General features: G+C 38.7%; 1 long non-coding RNA gene across 4 annotated transcripts in view; it reads right to left on the bottom strand.

Moving 5' to 3' along the window:
* The window catches only part of LOC126941250 (uncharacterized), a 268,663-nt gene that overhangs the window by 249,225 nt on the left and 334 nt on the right, over nucleotides 1-19,104 (bottom strand). For all 4 annotated transcript variants that reach the window (XR_007721200.1, XR_007721198.1, XR_007721199.1 and 1 more), the window contains exon 2: nucleotides 18,627-18,758. This is a non-coding gene — a long non-coding RNA (uncharacterized LOC126941250). The remainder of the gene's footprint in view (nucleotides 1-18,626; nucleotides 18,759-19,104) is intronic.

Here is a 19,104-nt window from a genome sequence, read left to right on the forward strand (position 1 = left end):
TCAGAAAAGTATCTGGGCCAAACAGGAAAACAATGCGTCTCTCCTTCAATTTCAGAGGAGGCTGTTGTTGAAAACCTGCAGTTTGCTTAAGGACAGGGATTGTATCTTCCCTACCAGGTACCAAGCACATGGACAGGAACACCGGGCCTCCATAATCAATAAAAGTATTCAAAAGAACAAATAAAGAAATGAAGACTAGTCTAAATGGAGACATGGGCTAAATGTAGTTGAGTCACTTATGTAAGACTGACTTTTGCAGGAAGTAGAGCATTTGTGATTTAATATGAAATGGTAACCAATCAGAAATAACTACTCCACCATTTATCACTGTCTCAAAAGTCGTTCCTCAGAACCATTCTTAAGAATCATAATACTGTCCAAATATCTTAATGAGAAGTAGTTCTTTAAGTTGTTAATAGCTTTTCTTTTCATAGTATTTCATTATGGGTAGTGACTTCTAACTGCACGAGCTAGTGGGTTGCAGAGAATTTATCCCACCACAGACATGTAGGAAGAGGAGGGAGAATGGGTGTCAAGTTCTGGGATGTTGGTAGAACCAACAGAAATGAATACTATTCTGCCATGAAAGCTCACAAAACCACATACACAAAAGAGGAGGAGACATTAGAGCATATTTGTCTTAATATACTCCTTCATGAGAGCACATAAGCCTAATCATCTCCCACAATAAGCAACTACCCCAGGACGAGGTCTCTAATTAGTAGCCAACCTAAGAAAGTGGCTCTGTATCTACTGTTCTTTCCCAAACATTTCCATCAGAAAATTGCATTTTTTTCTTCACCTATTAAATCATTTTTTTTACAAAACTGATCCATGACTTGACAGTCATTTTCCCAGTGTTATTTTATAGCAGGAGTTTGCACCAACACTTGGCTGAGGAATGAACTTCCTTATCCTTCTAGTGGGTACCATCTTCCAGGCTCAGCTGTCTTGAGAAGGCAGGCCTGGCACTGGGAAACAGGTGGGAGCTGTTACAGACACTGAAATGTGAAACGGGAGACAGGCTGAGCAGTGTCGCAGGGAGACTGCACCAATTCAAAACCTGATTATCTGGTCATTTTTTTCTCTGGCATCTGATCCTGAACTCCATTCATCATGAACTGAAAAAAAAAAAAAAAAAAAAAATCTAGTATTTGTGCACTCACCTTAACATTAGAAAGACCCAGTCTGGAGGAGAATGTGTAAGCATATTTGGAAAAAAAGAAAGAAAAAGTGCAAGTGAGAAGAAAAAAAAAAAAAAACTACAGGGAGCATTGTAAATCTATTTAAAAACAAAATCTAAATGTCATACTATATATCATCCTATAATGGAGCTCCTGCTGTGCCCTTCACTGTCTCCTTCTTGCTCTGGCTCCAGGCTAGGCTGCATCAGCCACGAGATAATATCTGTATATATTTTTCGACCAGCAGCACCAAACAGAGGGTTCTGGGGGCTTATTGCCCAATTTGAATTTTAGAATAAAGGAGGAGAGGATCTTTGGTAAAGTGTCAATTAAGCCAACATCCTAATTGGCAGTGACAGCCTCTCAGGTCTGTAGCCCTCTCGTATCTTTTTGGTTTTTTCCATGGGCTGTTGTCCTCTTTAACTTTCTATGGTGGTCAGTGTCCAGAGACCCTCTCCTTTCTGTTCTCTCTAAGATCTGCTTTTAGCAAAGCATTGGAATTCATTTGCACTAAGCTTTGGATATCTAAGGGCAGCTTTTGGTGGATAAACTGTCCACCAGAACAATGTAAGGACGTTTTCACTAATGAAATTGCAAGTATAAGTTATCAAATGACATGCATACTAGAAGAGACTTGGGGAAGTCTGGGCAAGGGCTTAAGAGGCAAGCCCCTTCCCCGGGAAAATGTCTTCCAAAGTTTGGCCACTAATTCTTGAAACCGACAGTTCTTTTTAAGGGGAATGGAGCTAGAATTAAGGTCAGGTGACATGACTGTATCTCCACGACTATTAAACACTTTGATCACCATCCTTCCTACCTCTTAGATGTAGTTCTACAAACAAGAACTGAAGTACAAATAATAAAGTTCAGAAGTTATCGCACGATTGTCTCATTCGAATCTGAAAGTAGATAAGCAATCCTTGCAAATGCGAGGTTAAGAAGTGGCAGAATAACTATAAAGCCTTATGCTGCTTATTTCTGTTGACATAACCTTTGTTTTTAACTCTGGCCCTTGTTTAATAAAAAGAGGTTGAGATTTAGGATTGGCAAAAGCAGAAACTTTCTGAGAAGGAAGAAGGTGAAAGCAAGCATCAATAATAGATAAATAAGATCTGCACAGGCCTGCCAATTGTAGTCCCAGACCTCTAACAAGACCCCATATAGCAGACAACCTTTTAATAGGAGGCATCCTGTTTTCACTGTGCCTCAAGACAGGGAGCAGAGGTGAGAAGTTCATTGCATATTGTTTTCTTAGCTCCCTGCTTACCACGGGGCTGTCATTTCCTCCCTTCAGCCTCTCAAATGTAAGTCTGTGTTTAGAGGGTTGTAGCAGGCAGTCAGCTCAGTCTTAATATTCTTTATTAAAGATCAAATAAAAACACAAAAAGGAGACGCAGCCTGAAGAGCTTCCTCATGGCAGGGGGCCCATCTCTTGGAAAAATGACTGTCCATTTGCTTTGTCTTGTGTCCTCCCCATTAGAGGTTCCCGGAGTGCTCCTTGGCATCATCTGTAATCACACACCCTCAGCAGAACCCTGTGAGAGTGATTTTTCTGTAATGAAAAGATCAGAGCCTCTGGGGAAGAGAGGAGAGGAGGAGGAGAAGCTTTAGTGTGTATGCTAGGTTGGAGGAACAGATAGAAAGAATGTAATACTCTTACACTTCATGTCAGATACACTTAAGTGGAATAAGTTACCCCATTAAACTTTTTATTCTGTACTTTCAGGGGTGGTTTACTGAAAATACTAGTTCAATACACATCCATTCTGGTGAATATTCTATATTAGCACACTAGTAAGCAGAACTTCCAAAAATTTATATCGAGGATGAAGCTCCTCCCAGTGATGACATTGTGAAAGGGCCATTGCAGACGTGTCTGTCTTCTGTCTTCATTACATGCTTATAACATTTAGTACTAGGGATCTTAGATAGTTCATCAATGCTAAATAATAGTCAGGTGGTCATTCAACATAAGTGATCATTTTTTCCCTCCAAAGTCTCCTCCCTAGCTCTAGGCTTGGTACATTACATGGCTCATCTCTTTTATCCCTGTGCCTGAGCCCTGTTCATTCATTCATTTATTCAGTGCTTACTTATGAACAGTCCTTGAGCGCACAATTTGAAAAAAACAAATGATTGCTAACTTCATACAGTTTGTATTTGAGACAGGGAGATAACCAATAAACAAATAAATGAGTATAAATGAGTATACAGTACACATTTTGTGTAACCTTATACAAGGAAAAATAAGCAGTGTTGCCATGAAAAAGAGAAATAGAGATAACTACCATAGATTGGGCATTAGACGAAGCTTCTCTAGAGGATGGGAAAGAGCCAGGATAAATGTACCCTAGAGAAAAAGCAGATGCATGAAGATTCTAAGTCTGGCTTTTGTCTGACCAAATCTTTTTATGGTCTCTTAGCCCTGCCTACTTTGTTTCTGCTCCTCTCCTCACAGACAAAAAGGCTTGGAGTTAGCTCTGGAAACCAGCAGTTTGTAAAGGCCTTGCTTCTTACCGGCAAAATTATTTGCTAATCATGCTATGTCTGTCTACTTACCTGCTGTGTTTTCCTGCGGTCAGTCTACCTCACCCTTGTAAGTCACATTCCAGCCACCTTCTTAATGCTGTTTTCATTACTTCTCTTTGTTATTAATTCAAATCCCTCCCTCCCTCCCTTCCTTCCTTCCTTCCTTCCTCTCTCCCTCCCTTCCCTCCCTCCCTTCCCTCCCTCCCTCCTTCCTTCCTTGCTTTGCTATGTTTTGCTTTGCTTTGCTTTGCTTTTTAATAGAGACAGGGTCTTGCTATGTTGCCTAGGCTAGTCTTAAATTCACGGCCTCGAGCGATCCTCTTGTCTTGGTCTCCCAAAGTGCTGGATCAAATCCCTTTTCTAAACTTGTGCTTATTGATTGCACTAACTCATCAGATCTAATAGAAGGAGCATTTCCTCTAACACCAACTGCTATCCTCTGTCTTGGAATATGATCCATATCAACAGTCAGATCTTACTTTTCTTTCATTTCACTAAAAAAAATTCCCTTTAACTGAGGACCAGCCTTGGAACCTCCCTCGGCCAAGCCCTCAATGACTGACCTCCTAGCCATCTGTACCCTGACTCCAGCAATGGGAACTAGACAGTGTCCAATTTTGTTTGTTGATGCAACAACTAGTAATATTTCCATAAATCAAGTCAGAGATATAAATTGGGTGTTTATAAGAATGGGGTCTGAAGTTAGGCTGCTGGCTTTGAATCTTGGGTCTCACTGGCTGTGAGACCTTGGAAAAAACACAACCTATTTCTGCCTCAAGATTTTCAAATATAAAGTAAAGCCATCTTACATAACTCACAGGGTTTTTGGAGGCTCAAGGAAGGAAGTATGTGTAAAGTACTTAAAATGCTATCTGGTACATGGTACAGATCCCCAGAAAATATCATCTAGAGCTACAAAGGGAAATCAATCAGTAACTTGTTATGAGCCATAGCATACACACTAAGAGGTTTTGGTCTAAGAACCATAGAAAATAAAACTGTAAATCATAAAAATTTAGATATGAGATTAGAGTGGGTCCAGGTTAAGACTGAGCCACCAGAATACTGAATTCTGTGCCATAATTTTCCTTAAATGTATTCTAATTTGAAAAACAAATCATATTACTGAGTATGTGTACGTAGGGCTGAGTGTGTGAATTTGTTATCCCTGACTTCTGCAAAGGAAGACATTCAGGGGCCCAACAAATGGATCATTTTCCTCTTTGGGCTCCACTGACACTCTGCCCTTCCTTCACTGTCAACTCAAGGGTTAGAATGAGATGACCCTTCCTATGCTTCAGTGATTATTAATTTCTACACATTCAACAATGTCAAATTTCTGTGCTTATAGCTTTTAATACTTTAAGCTTCCCAAAGGGATCCCACTTATATCCTAAAGATATATGATATAGACATATAAGAATGTAAATAGCAGCATATGACACTCATACACAACTGCATGTTAATTGGTTATGTAGACAACAAATGGATGATATTGTGACATACGAAGACATCATGTAAAGACAAGGTCATGGAAATTGGATAGAGGTTTGAGAGCCATAAGTTTAGACTGTTCATTTTCCCAGATGCTTGCAGCCAGTTTGAAATGCAGCTTGCATAGAAACAGGACTCTGCCAACTCCAGCCAGCTACAGACTCCTGCCATTAGTGATAAATGACCTTGGTAGTCTTGAAAATGAATAGCATCCAGTGTTATAAGGTGGCCCTGTTCCAGATGATGTTTGTTTACGTGCAGCAATTAGAGTCCAGCTGCTATAGGGAGGCGGTCATAACCCCAGCTGCATTTTAGGAAAAGTACATGTAAAGCACCTAAAATGGTATTGGATTTATACGAACTGAAGGAGTTGAACTTTGTAAAGATGTGTCTGAAGGGCTGCACGAAATCATGAACCTCTGTGGGCTCATCCTGACACTCCAATCATGTTGCCCTGAACAGTGGCAAAATCTATTCATTCAACAAAAAGGACCTGCACTGAGACTGCCATGAGGAAAAATAGAAAACGTCCAAGCCCTCAAGGCAACCATCACGAACTCACACTTGGATTGTAGACCCAAACCTCTCTTTCTGAGCAGTTTCAATTCCAAGACTTCAATTCAGTAAGGAATCGGTGCAGTATGAGGCCATTGGGGGTATAAGGCAGGGAAGAATGGCAAAAAGTAAGAAGACGGAGACCTAAGAGAGACCCAGCAGAAGCTCAGTTGGGAAGTAAAATACAACTCCAGATAAAAATAAAGAAATAAAATGTTACTCCAAAGTTGCATTTCTGAATCAGAGAGGGGTGGTGCTCTATCATGGAGAGTGTGGCAGATACATTTCTGCTTTCAGAGTTGTTTTTCTCATATTCCCTCTTATCTATTCCTCTACACAACAGTTTCAGGCCCTGGCATGTTGTCCTGAGGGACAGGAATGAATTTGTAGTGGAGGGGATTTGTCATTGAGTAGAAGGCAGAATCTGTTGGGAAGATACTTTCCTCTCTCTTTCATTTCCAAAACAAACAAACAATAAAAAATTCCACTTAATTGAAAAGATAAACCTAAGCATCCTGGGCAGAGGTCATTTTAGACCTGGACAGTTTGCAGATAGTCTTAAAGGCCAATCAATTAATTTATTTTAAAATGAGACTTGTCAGCACTAAGAATTGGTAAATTTCACACAACAATCTGCTTCTGAAATCTCTTACAGACATCAGCACTTGGGCCACACTGGGCCCATATCCCTGTCATAAGGGGATTGGCTCACCCCACACTGGCTAAGACAATGTTCGTTTCATAAGAATCATGGATGGTCTCTGCCTACTCACTTCACTCAGCAATTTACTTCTTTGGCCTTGAGTACAATTTGACTTGATGATTAATAAAATTGGACCTGAGGAGGAAAGGCTAACTTCTGAGCAGAATTGAAGATAAAGGAGCCTGGGTTCTTGGTGAAACAGGTGCCTTTTCCCTATTCTGTGGAGGTGTCCTGGGGAAGAGGGGAGGACTTTGAAGTCTCTGATGTGCACATCTCAGACCCCACACCACAAAAAATGCCCACATCTATTTCAAGACACCAAAAGAGTGGTAATCCACGATTTAAGGATCCATGGGAGCTAAGACAACAGCCATCTCCATGATTCCAAGCATGGACATAAAGACCCATGACCGGAGGGGTCTCTCTGGAACAAACATGGAACCTTGGCATAACCTTTGACAAGGCTGTGGGGCCTGAACCTCAAATGACCTGAAGCGAATTTTCCCATCAACCTCCGCAAGGCAAACTCTCAGGTTTGGTAATTACACGATTTAAGAAAATAAAAGTCATATGTCTTGCAAACTGTATTTATGAACTTAGAATTGTACCCACCACATTGAAGAAACTGAGAGAAAAGTGTTTCATTTTCTCTAAGTCAGGTATTAATGACTCAACTATTAATGACATCCAAAAGGACTTTTTTTCCTGATAGCTAGATTTACTTACAAATTTATTTAAAACAAAGAAACAAAATTAATTAACTCAAATAAGCAGTTGTTTTTCAAATAGCTAATTGGGAGTTTCATTTAATAGCACCTCTCAGTTTTTGTTGTTTTTCTAGAGACAGGGTTTCACTCTGTCACCCAGGTTGGAGTGCAGTGACCTGATCATAGCTCATTGCAGTCTTGAACTCCTAGGCTCAAATGATCTTCCTGCCTCAGCCTCTGCAGTAGCTGGAACTACAGGTGTGTGCCACCATGCCTGGCTATTTATTTTTTATTTTTGTGGAGACGGGGTCTAATTGTTTTGTTTTGGCTGGCCTCAAGGACTCTTCCTTCCTCAGCCTCCCAAAGTGCTGGGATCATAGGCGAGGGCCACTGCACTGACTTGCACAGTCTTTGGAGCTGAAAGAAATGCCTTATTTTGTTGACAGTATTGTTGGTGCCTTGTTGGTGATACTTGATCGGATGCCATTGTCTTGTTGGCCTTACAATCACACAGCACCAGAAGCAAGGAAGCTCAGGGGGCTCTTCCTGAGCTCCTGAAGTTGTCAGACTGCCTGACAACTTCGGGAGTGTCTTATATACTTGACAAGATCAGACCTACTGTATTGGATTACACTTAGCAGGTCCCAGTACAGCCTTTGAAACTCCATCTTTTTTTCTGAGAGTGTGACCTATTAAAGTCTCCTGACGGCGTAAGTGCATCAGCTGTGTGTATGCACCAAAGTAGATATAACATTGCAAATAAGAGTGCTATGCTATCTGGCTTTATCACATTTAGCATCCCTTTTGAAGTTAAAGACAAGATTATCCTGTAAATGCTTGGCAAGCCACAGTTAATCCTCATCTTCATGAGGGAACATGAAAGGACACCCTTAACACTCAATATCAGCTCGTGGTTTTGTGTTATTAATGTGAGGGTTGAATTTGATGCTACAGTGGTGAAACCCATCATGTCACTATTGTAGATGATGCTCCACTAGCCATAACAACAAGGCATTTATTTTTCCATAAAATGTCTGCATTGAATTGGTCTTTTTTATAACAAATCCACTGAAGATTTCAATGTTGTTTCAGCTTTCAGAAACTAGGAACTTGAAACCATGGTTTATGACAATAGATCTTAAACAAACAGAGATAATAATTTTGCTGGTGTGCTTTTTGGTTGTCAGGTGTGTTTCCTGGTGGCTATCTTTGTCGTCGTATAGTAAGCCATAATGTTTCCCTTCCCAAAAGCCTGAGGATATTTTAGTGAATCCATGTTTAGGAAAAACATGGGGCAATTTTGCCTGAGAGACAAAAATGAACTCATTTTTTATTGGTAGGTCCTTCTGGTCCTGATTATTATGTCAGAATCAGAAGAGACTGAGGCTAAAGATGACTTCTCATATGATTTATAGACCTGGTAGAACTTCACTGTTAATTCCTTAAATCATAAAACAAGTCAGTCTAATTTTAATCAAAAGATTTCTGATTCTTTGAGGTAAAGAGCTTGCATTATTTCAAGTAAATGTGTGTTAAAGACTTTCTTGCTATTTTTAAACTAAGCTTCTAGAAGTATGTACTTAAAATGATTTTAGATATGTGTATGTGTATGTATCTATATATGTAGGTATGTCAAAAGGGAGAAATAGCTTACAACTGAATCATTTAAAATTGTACTTTTTAAATAGCTCTTTTAAATGTACCTGCAATTTACTTTGAAGGTGACTGAGTGATGACATAGAGAAGCCAATGTCATTGAAAGAATAGTTTATTACTTCTAGTACCCAAAAAGAGAAGGCATACCATCCTGTGGGACCACGTGGGCAAGCACCAGGGTTATCAGGAGAAAAGAGTTAGGGGAAGGCGTGAATGAGAGCCCTTAATTCTATAGTGGCAGGACATTGTTAGGTGGAAATACCTCCTATTGGGCAGGAAGCAAAATATAGGTGTTGGGGTTTGTGGCTGGAAGATTTTTAATATGATTTTTCTGCACCTGTGCAAACACAAGATGGTAGGAATGTAAACTACTTTAGCTGTTAATTTGGCCTATGATTTCCAAGATGCCAAATCATCAATTGCAAAATATTAAGAATTATTCTTACAACACTGTAGACTAACACTTATCAACTGAAATGTCTTTGCTAGATACTTACCAAAAACAGTCTTTTAACTCTTTGAAATTATATTTATGAAATATTCTCATCAATTATTTTGTAGTAGGAAACAATAGAAATATATATGCTGGTAGGAAGCAATTTATCTTTTAAATATATTTCATTCTTGATGAAATAACCACAAACCATTCAGCAACACTTAAAAGACTGCTTTTTGTTTGCTTCTGTTAAAGTTGAGAAGAGGCTCTGATAAAATGTGCACTAAAATTGCTGTTTGTCAGCACTGTGCACACAAAAAAAGTGTGTGTGTGTGCGTGTGTGTTTAATTGGTTCAATTAGTATTCTGTGGTAATCTGCTCATCACATAGAAACAGCATCTAAGCAGAGGGCTTGACATTCAGAATCAATAATGTGCTGAACATTTAAGTGTCACAGCAAATATCAATAGGCCCAAAGTCATTCACGTGCCGAGCAAAGTCTAATTGGCAATGCAACCAGAATGACCAATTTACTTACAAATACTTCCTGCTGGAGCTCTTCTCCTCATTCATATCCAGATGTGGGCATGTCACAGGGTTGGCAAATTCAGGAGCCCACACTGGCTCAGCATGACTGCTCTCTCTCTCTGAGTGCAGCAGCTCACCCTACATCACACAGGACTTAAACCCAGCCTGTCAGACTATGAATTGGATACTTTAGGGCCAAGTACACAGGACTTCTCTGTTCTCTAATTTTATGTTTATATTTGAGATGTAATTTTTTAAAAGACTGTAAACAAAGAAAATAATGTTAAAACTAATTGAACATGAAAAATCTAGTAGTCTCTGAACAAAATCCATATTATGACCAAGTTAAATGGAGAAGTGGGCTGTAACATATAGCTACAGGCTGAGTAGACATTGTGAAAAGAACCTTGTAACCGCAGGTAATGGGAAGCAGTGATGTACTGGAAATGGAAGGGGACCAGAATATGGAGACATAAAACCCTGCCACTCATTGTTCCCTTGTTATCTTTAACATTACCACTTACCCTCTCTGAGCTTCAGTTTCCTGTTTGGTAAGAGAAGAAAATATTTCATGTCTTATTTACTGGGTACTGATCAAATGAAACAATTAGAAAATGTAACATATTATTTAGCATTGTTTGTTTCTACCAGCTCATTTGTTTTAAAGTTTAGATTTATACTTCTTAGGCTTTTTTTAGAAACAACATAGTTGAATTTAGCCAGACAGCTTGTTATAAATTGAAGAACAACTCTTTTGTATCAACCTCTTATTTTAAGTAGATTGTCTGTATAAATATTATCTTTAAAATAGTTCATTTAAGCACCAGTCTATTACTAACATTGTTGAACAAAAAAATTCCTCATCCTGTAGGTTTCATTTCTCAAAGCACTGCTCAAAATTCAGGTGTCAAAAGGAGTCATGAACATATCACCCAGGTGACAGCCATGTCAGGAGCAAAGTTTGGTGATCCCAGGAGGCCAAGACATGTGAATCAGGCATTCCCCAGCCTAGATCCTGAGTCAATACAAAGCTAGTTCATTAGTACTGGAGGACTGCTGGGGTCATAAGCCAAGAGGATCATTATTAATGTCCATTTATTCAAGACTGCTTTTGTATTATTCAATAAATACCTCTGTGTATAGAACAAGTTTCAAAAAAAACAAACAGAGAATATAAAGATGATTAAGGGACAGTCCCTTATGAGAAAGTATACAGGAAACAAAACTCTCTGTGAAAAATTCCCCAGGCTTTCCTCAACAAAGTCTTCAACCTAGGCATATCCCACAATAGTACTTTTCTTTCTTTCTGTGTGTAGTGGTTTAAATAGTTTTCCCCAAAAAATTCGTGCCTATGCAGAACTTGTGAATATGACCTTATTTGGAAATAGGGTCCTTGCAAATGTCATCAAGTTAAGATGTGGTCATACTGGACTAGGGTGAGCCCTAAAACAAATATAATGGATGGCCTTGTAAGAAGAGGGCAGTTTGGAAGCAGAGCAACCAAGGAGAAAAAGCCATATGAAGAAAGAAGCTGAGACTGGAATTATGCAGCCATGAGAACAAGCATGCCAATGATTGCTGGCAACCACTGGAAGCTAGGAAGAGAAAATTGTTCTTTCCTAGACCCTTCAGAGGGATCGTGGCTTTGCTGACGTCTTGGTTTCTAGACTCTATAACCTTAAAGAATACATAATTTTCTGTCGTTTTAAGCTACTCAGTTTGTGGTGTTCTGTTATGACAGCCCAAGGAAATTAACACACTAGGGGAATTAAGGCCTGCTATTTCTCTTTGGAGCAAATGTCATTTAGATAGCCAGGGAAATTGATTCAACAGATATCAATCTAGAATAAAATAGGATTGAATGCCAAAAGGATTAGGAAGGAATAGAGAGATCAAGCAGACAAGAAAATTACAGAATTGAATACTTGATTAAAGCTAATTTCTTTGGGTTAATTATACTAAGCTTAATCTAACTCACTTGACTGAGGAAAATCTTGAAGAAACGTCACTCAAACAGCGACAGTATTAGTATCTCCTCTAAGCAGCCTCTTCCCTGAAGCAATCAGTTGCTGCTGCTGACCCTGCCTTGTTTCTGTCTTTGTCTTTCCAGTTTTTCCACCATGGGACCTGCTGGCGTTTCAAAAGCCCATCCCCAATTCCACAGCCGTCCCTGACAAGATAGAAGGCAGCACCAGCTCCATCATTTGCTACAACTTATAAAAGAGAAAGAGAGCGGGAATGTCTAATACGTCAAGTATTATGGTAATTACTTTTATATACATAGATTCATCATTCATTCATCCCTCACTCGTATTTGTCCTATTTTTATTAGGGATTTCTTAAGTGCCTGGCATTAAATCAAATTTTCAGGATTCCAAGTTGGACAAGAGAGTAGTGGTCTCTGCCCTCTTTTCCACTTAGGTTCATCTTTTTTTCCCTTATCCTAGGAGTTACAACTTGCTCCATTTGCTGAGTTCCTGTGTGGCCTCTGAGCCTCACCTGACCAAGGATCTAACATTCAGGCACAAACACCTGTCTGAAATTTAAGCCCCATACAGCACCTTTGCAGACCAGTCCCATTTAGATTTGCTTAGTTTCCTGGATTGGGCTTCTTCTCTGACAACTCCCCTTTAGCATTTGTCCTGTTGTCCTTAGGGCCTGATCTCCACTGTGGCACAAAATCAAGCCTAAAATCTAGCAATGGTTGGGGATCCTTGGCTAGCATTTAGTAGCTTTCCTTTCTTAGAGTAGAGTCTCTTCCTAATATGCTGCTTCCCCCTAAATCATTCACTTTGTCTGCCAAGAAGACTTTAAATATTCATTTGGTATTTACTATGTGCCAGACACCGTTCTAAAGATACGAGGCTAACCATGATGGGTACAGTTTCTTCTGTCATGGAACTTAGTTCTACAGAAAGCAGTAGACCAAGAAAAGAGGGAAAAACCCATAAAATGGACCAAAAAGCCCCAAGTAGTATACAATAAACAAAACAACTGTCAGGACAAAGGCATCCTATTAAAACAAAAACGAAAAGAAGGAGCTGAAAGAAAATAAAAGAAGAGGTTGGGGAAGATCTATCCAAGGAGATGTCATTTAAACTGATGATAACAAAAGGAGTAAGTGAAATTAGCCCATAATTATGGATAGAATTACACAAGTCCAGGCTAATAGTCGGTACAAAGACCCCGTGGCATTGCAAACCATGTTTTATTCCAAGAACCGAGAAAAGACACATAGGTAGGGCATTGCTTGTGAATGAAAAGAGTGATTTTATTAGCTCTCTATTGCTTCTGTCACATAATACCACAAACTTAGTTGCCTAAAACAACACAAGTTACAGTTCTGGAGGTCAGATGTTTGAAATGAGTCTCCCTAGGCTAAAATCAAGGTTGCCAAGGAATCCATGTCCCTGCCTTTTCTGGCCTCTAGAGGCAGCCTGTTTTTGCTTATGGTCCCCCTTTCTGGCAATCGCATCATTCCAACCTCTGCTTCTGTCATCACCTCTCCTTCCCTGACTCTGACCTTCCCGCCTCCTTCTTCTGAGGAACCCTGTGATTTCATTCAGCCCACACACATAATTCAAGCTAATCTTATCTCAACATTCTTAACTCACCTCTGCAAAGTTCTCTTTGCCAGGTAAGGTAATATATTTACAGGTTTGAGGAATTAGAATGTCTACATTTGGTGGGGAAGTGGGGGACATTATTCTGTCGACCTCAGTGACATAAAGCAATATTGGAGATATGTAAAAGTTCAAGGCAGAATACTTAAGTCATGGTAAATAATTTGGATTTCGTGAAAATGTGAAACTATGAAAGGTTTTAAGAACATAAGTTGTTTTCTAACATATGTTTTTTAAAAGATGATTTATACAACTATGTGGAGAAAAGATTCAAGATGGGAAAGTGGGCTAACTGGAATCAAAGAGAAAGAAATTTATCCCTGTAAATTGGATAAGAGATGGCAGGTGTCTAGACTAAAATGGTGACAGCGGAGATGAAGAGTAATAGGAAAATTCAATTAAATCAACTGAACTTAATAGTAGAATCTATATGAGCAGAGTGAAGAAAAATTCAAGAATCAAGTATAAATCTCAGGGGTTTTGTATTTTATTTTATTTATTTATTTATTTTGTTTTGAGATAGAGTCTCACTCTGTCACCCAGGTTGGAGTGCAGTGAGCGATCTTGGCTCACTGCAACCTCCGCCTCCAGGGTTCAAGCCATTCTCCTGCCTCAGCTTCCTGAGTAGCTTGGACTATAGGCACATGCCACCACACCCAGCTAATTTTTGGATTTTTAATAGAGACGGGGGTTTGCCATGTTGGCGACACTGCTCCCGTACTCCTGATCTCAGGTGACTTGCCCGCCTCAGCCTCCCAAGGTGCTGGGATTACAGGCTTGAACCACCACGCCTGGCCAATCTCTGGTTTTTAAATATGTATTTTACAATGAGGAGAGGAGGAGAAGGGAAGGTACAGGAGGGGAGGGGAGGGAAGGAAGAAGAAGAGAAAGAACTCTGAACTCCCAGGCACCAATTTTTGGCCTCTGACCATCACAGATTCAGCTGCTGTCTCTACGCTGGGCCTCTGATTGTCATCTTTACACTTGAAATGATTCTTGCAATCCTTCTGAATTACATTCTCACCCTCCTGGGATATGATAGAAAGCATTGTTTACCCATTTACACTCTAACTCTAGTTTTCATTTATCTGTTCTCTATCGTCACTGTTAATAATTCCCACTCTTCATTTAATATAAATTTTTTTTATGTTCCTCAGCTAATGACTTCCAAATGAAGCTACATCCTATCTAATGTTCAACTATTAAAATAATAGTGTCTTCCTAAGAGAAAAGCCCCAGGTTTCCATATAGTCCCAGGACTACTGAAGGCCCTTCAGGAAAAGGAAAATATGTCAATCCTAGAACCCAATAAAGTCAGAAGAGACTTTGAAAACTCCAGTCTCATATCCTTTACTTCAGATGTGGGGAAAGCAAAGCTTCAAACTCCATTCACTGACAGATGCAGGGCAGGTACAAAAAACTCAGACAACAAAAGCCTTCACATAACAAGGACGCCTTTTCCTGAACCATGTTATTTCTAGACAGATAAAAATAATAATCTGATGCCAACATGTTCTTGCCTCCGTAGACACAATAATGATGAGATATATTATGGAATCTCAGTAGCTTTTCTGTACTCTGTGATACTTAAAACAAACAAAATAAAATCTTTTCCACAGTTGACTAAGCCTTCAGATATCTCTTTATGTGAAGAAAAGAATTGGGGAGAATTATGCTGCCCTAACTAGAAGAAAAAGCCATAAATTGTCTCCATCATGTTATGCTAATGAAAGACGTCCAGTCAGCAACCCTAAAGACTGAAATCGTTCTTTTCCGGAGAAGGGCAAAACTCAGCCTCAATGAGTATTTGGAAGGTGGACCGGGCAACGCTAATTCAATTTCCATGACCAATTCAATCTCTGACCCTCTTTCTCAAGTCCCAGCAGTTCCTGATGATCATCAATTGTGAAGGTCTTTTTGGCTACGCTAGGATCTTAACTAAGACCAATAACTCATTTCATAAGTCACCGAACAGTTGACAAAGGATAATGACTTTCAGTCAATCTTAAGCTGGGGATAGATTCCAACCAAAGACATAAAGGTGAAAGTCCTCTACCCAGTGTCCATTATGCAGCTCCAAGGTAGTTAATTTATGCTTAATGCAATTGTATATTTGAAAGCTGAAAAGACCCAAGTGATAATTAATCTTCAAGAATGCATTTAGCTGTGACTTATCTTGCTGAAAGCTTTTCCCACAATGTACTTTGGAAAGTGGCACTTGCAAACTCCTCCACATTAAATAGGTGTGACTATGTGTCCAGAGGTTAGCCAAGCACAGTGTGTTTTTGTAGAACTCTTTGCAGCAGCAGAGTAAAATTGAATTCGAGTTGTAGATACATGATAATACTAGAGTTTTGGTGGTTGATTTTGTGTGCTGAAGGGAAGTTCTATGGTAAGTGATAGAATTCTTTTTATATCACTCAGTGTTTTCCAATTGGTAAAAAACATACTCATTAAACATATTGAAATCTTTTAACAAGAGCATTTGACTATCAATGGATTATTATTTAACTATCATGGATAAACACTGAGATTCTCGGCAGGTGTAAAGATCTCTGTTTGCATAATATGAAAGTAATCATAGAATTGTTGTAGCTAGTGGAGACATTAAAATTCTCTGACCCAAGCCTCTTATTTTGCAAGTGAGAGAACTGAAGCCCAGAGTGCTTGCATAACTCACTGATGCTCAGACAACTTATACAGTTTAACCTAAATTTTTGATTAGTGTCCAAGGTAGCTTTGACTTTATCATCCTTTCTCACCCACATCACATTCTGTTGGAATAAAGCAGAGAATAACACTAACAAATCAAATAAGTAATATAAAAATATAGAACTTTTAAAATAAGTTTATCTATGCATTCTTTGCTTGTAAAATATATTTTGTTCCTGACATAAAAGACGCCTTCTCCCAGGAAAACTGGCAAGTCCAGTGGGCTGTTTGTTTATTGATTATTAACCATGTGCTGGACAGTACCCAAGGTAATTTAAGCGAGAACCCCAAAATGCACAAGGCACTCTTCCTTCCTTGGTAGAGCTTAGAACCAAACTGGAGATAATAAGAATATCAACAATAAAATCAATACTTGGAAAGTAACTTAAGGTTGGGGGAAGATAGCTGTGTCAGAGGAGATATTTGGCAAGAACGAAAATTGCTGTGGTTTTGCCATCTAGAACTCAGGTAAATGGAGGAAACGAAATACTAAAAACTGGAAAAACAAAATCAGCAAAGAAATAAACTAGAAACTACAGTCATAGTATAAGAGGGATTCAAACAACCTGGAGGAAATACAGATCCACTTTGCTTTGGGATGGAGTGTAGAATTCTTGGCTAAGTCTTCTTGGTTTTAGAACTTTGTTCATTGCCACTCTTTCCACTCAAAAACAATGTTTGAAAAATTGCTTTTTGATGTTATAATTTGCATTTATCACTTTGACTTTGCTACTTCTTTCTGCTCTCAAAAATATTTTTTCATAGCCTTAACTTGGAAATTGCATTTATTCATATGCTATAAGCCAGAAATGATGGGATGTGGAGAGATACTGGAATAAAATGATGAATAAAATGAAGGTGATCCAAACTTTTTACAGTCTATGGGAAGGCATGGAACCAATTACAATGAAGTGTGACAATATCTTTATATAATAAAGGCAGCACAGAATGGCATGGAAACACATGGTATGGGCACCTAGTCCAAGCTGAGCTATCCATAAGAAGTTCTCAGAGAAAGGGGAAGTTGTTTGATACATAAAATAGGGGTAGGAGGGAGGCTAAAATAAGAGAGCTAACAAGGAGGCTTGGGGCAAAAACTTTCAGGCAGAGGGGTCAGCAGGTGTAAGGCCCCAGAGCAAAGAGGGAACAACAGAAGTTTTAACTATAGTCATGCTTTGTTTAACAGCAGGGATTACTTCCCCCCAAAAAATAAGTCACTAGATTATTTCATCATTGTGCTAACATCATAGTGTGTACTTACACAAACCTGGATGGTATAGCCTGTTACATACCTAGGCTATATGGTACAGCCTACTGCTCCTAGGCTACTGACCTGTACAATATGTTACTGTACTGAATAGTACAGGCAACTGTAATACAATGGTAAGTATTTGTATATCTAAACATACCTAAACACAGAAAAAGTACAGTAAAAATACACTATAGAAGACAATTTTTAAAAAAGATGCACCTGTATAGGGCACTTACTATAAATGGAAATGGCAGGATTGGAAGTTGCTTTTTGTGAGTCAGTGTGTGAGTGGTGAGTGAATGTGAAGGCCTAGAACATTACCGGACACACTGTATACTTTATAAACACTGTACACTTAAGCCAAATTTATTTTTTAAATTTCTTTCTTCAGTACTAAATTAACCTCAGCTTACTGTAACTTTTTCACTTTGTAAACATTTTAATTTTTTAACTCTGACTCTTTTGTTACAATACTTGGCTTAAAACACAAACATATGGCACAGCTGTCCAAAAATACTTTCTTCCTTTATATTCTTATTCTATAAGGTTTTTCCTATTTATAAAACATATTTTTACTTTTTAAACATTTTTATTAAAAACTAAGGCAAAAACACACACCATAGCCCAGGCCTATATAAGGTCAAGATCATTAATATCACTATCTTCTACCTCCACATCTTGTCCCACTGAAAGATTTTCAGAGGTAGTAACATGCATGGAGATTTCATGTCCTATAATAATGCCTTTTTCTGGAATACCTCCTGAAGGAATTGCTGGAGGCAGCTTTACATTTAACACTTTTTTTTTTTATAAGTAGAAGAAGTACACTTTAAAATTACAATAAAAAGTATAAGCCAGTAACATAGTTGTTTACGTATGTTATCAATTATTAGGTGCTGTACCTAATTGTATATGTTAGACTTTTATGCAACTGGCATCACAGTAGGTTTATTCACACCAGCATCACCACAAACATGTTAATGATGTCTTGTACGATGACATGACAATGATGATGTCATTAGACAATAGGAATTTGTCAACTCCATTATAACATTATGGGACCATCTTTGTATACGTGGGCCGTAATTGACCAAAATGTCATTAATGCTACACATAAGTGTACTGGATAAAGTATGGGAAGTTGGGTCACAGCTGATAAAGGATTAGGCAGGAGGCAATCATGTGGAAACTTAAAAACTGAGATATAGGATTATATTTTATCCATGGGATAAAAAAAATTAAGTTACCTTGACTAGGTTCTCAGGTCAGCATTCTTACAAGGCTTGCACCAATTTTGTTACTATAACCCATAAAAAGATGGTGTTTCACATAGGACTATGTCCTGTAGAGTTTTAAAAGCCAAGTAATGGATCTTTATCCTGCAGGCAATGAAGGGGAGAAATTCATTAAATATTTGTTAAAAGAAATGTAACATGATAATGATGTTTTAATGCATATATTCAATAGCAATGCTAAAAAATAATGGCAGGAAAAAAGCAGAGCAAAAGTGGAAAAAACATTACATGATGAAAACAATGTCAATTAGTATAGCAATTGATATGATGTAAATTGAGTGCACTTTGAGGGCAGTAGCCCCGTAAAGATTGGTAACTGCTATAGTCTGAATGTTTGTTTCCCTCCAAAATTCATGCTGAAACTTAATCCTCAGTGTGAAGGTATTAAGAGGTGAGGAGGCCTTTAGGAGGTTATCAGGTCATGAGGTCT

This window comes from Macaca thibetana, chromosome 18, assembly GCF_024542745.1.
Source record: "Macaca thibetana thibetana isolate TM-01 chromosome 18, ASM2454274v1, whole genome shotgun sequence".
Taxonomy (NCBI): Eukaryota; Metazoa; Chordata; class Mammalia; order Primates; family Cercopithecidae; genus Macaca; species Macaca thibetana.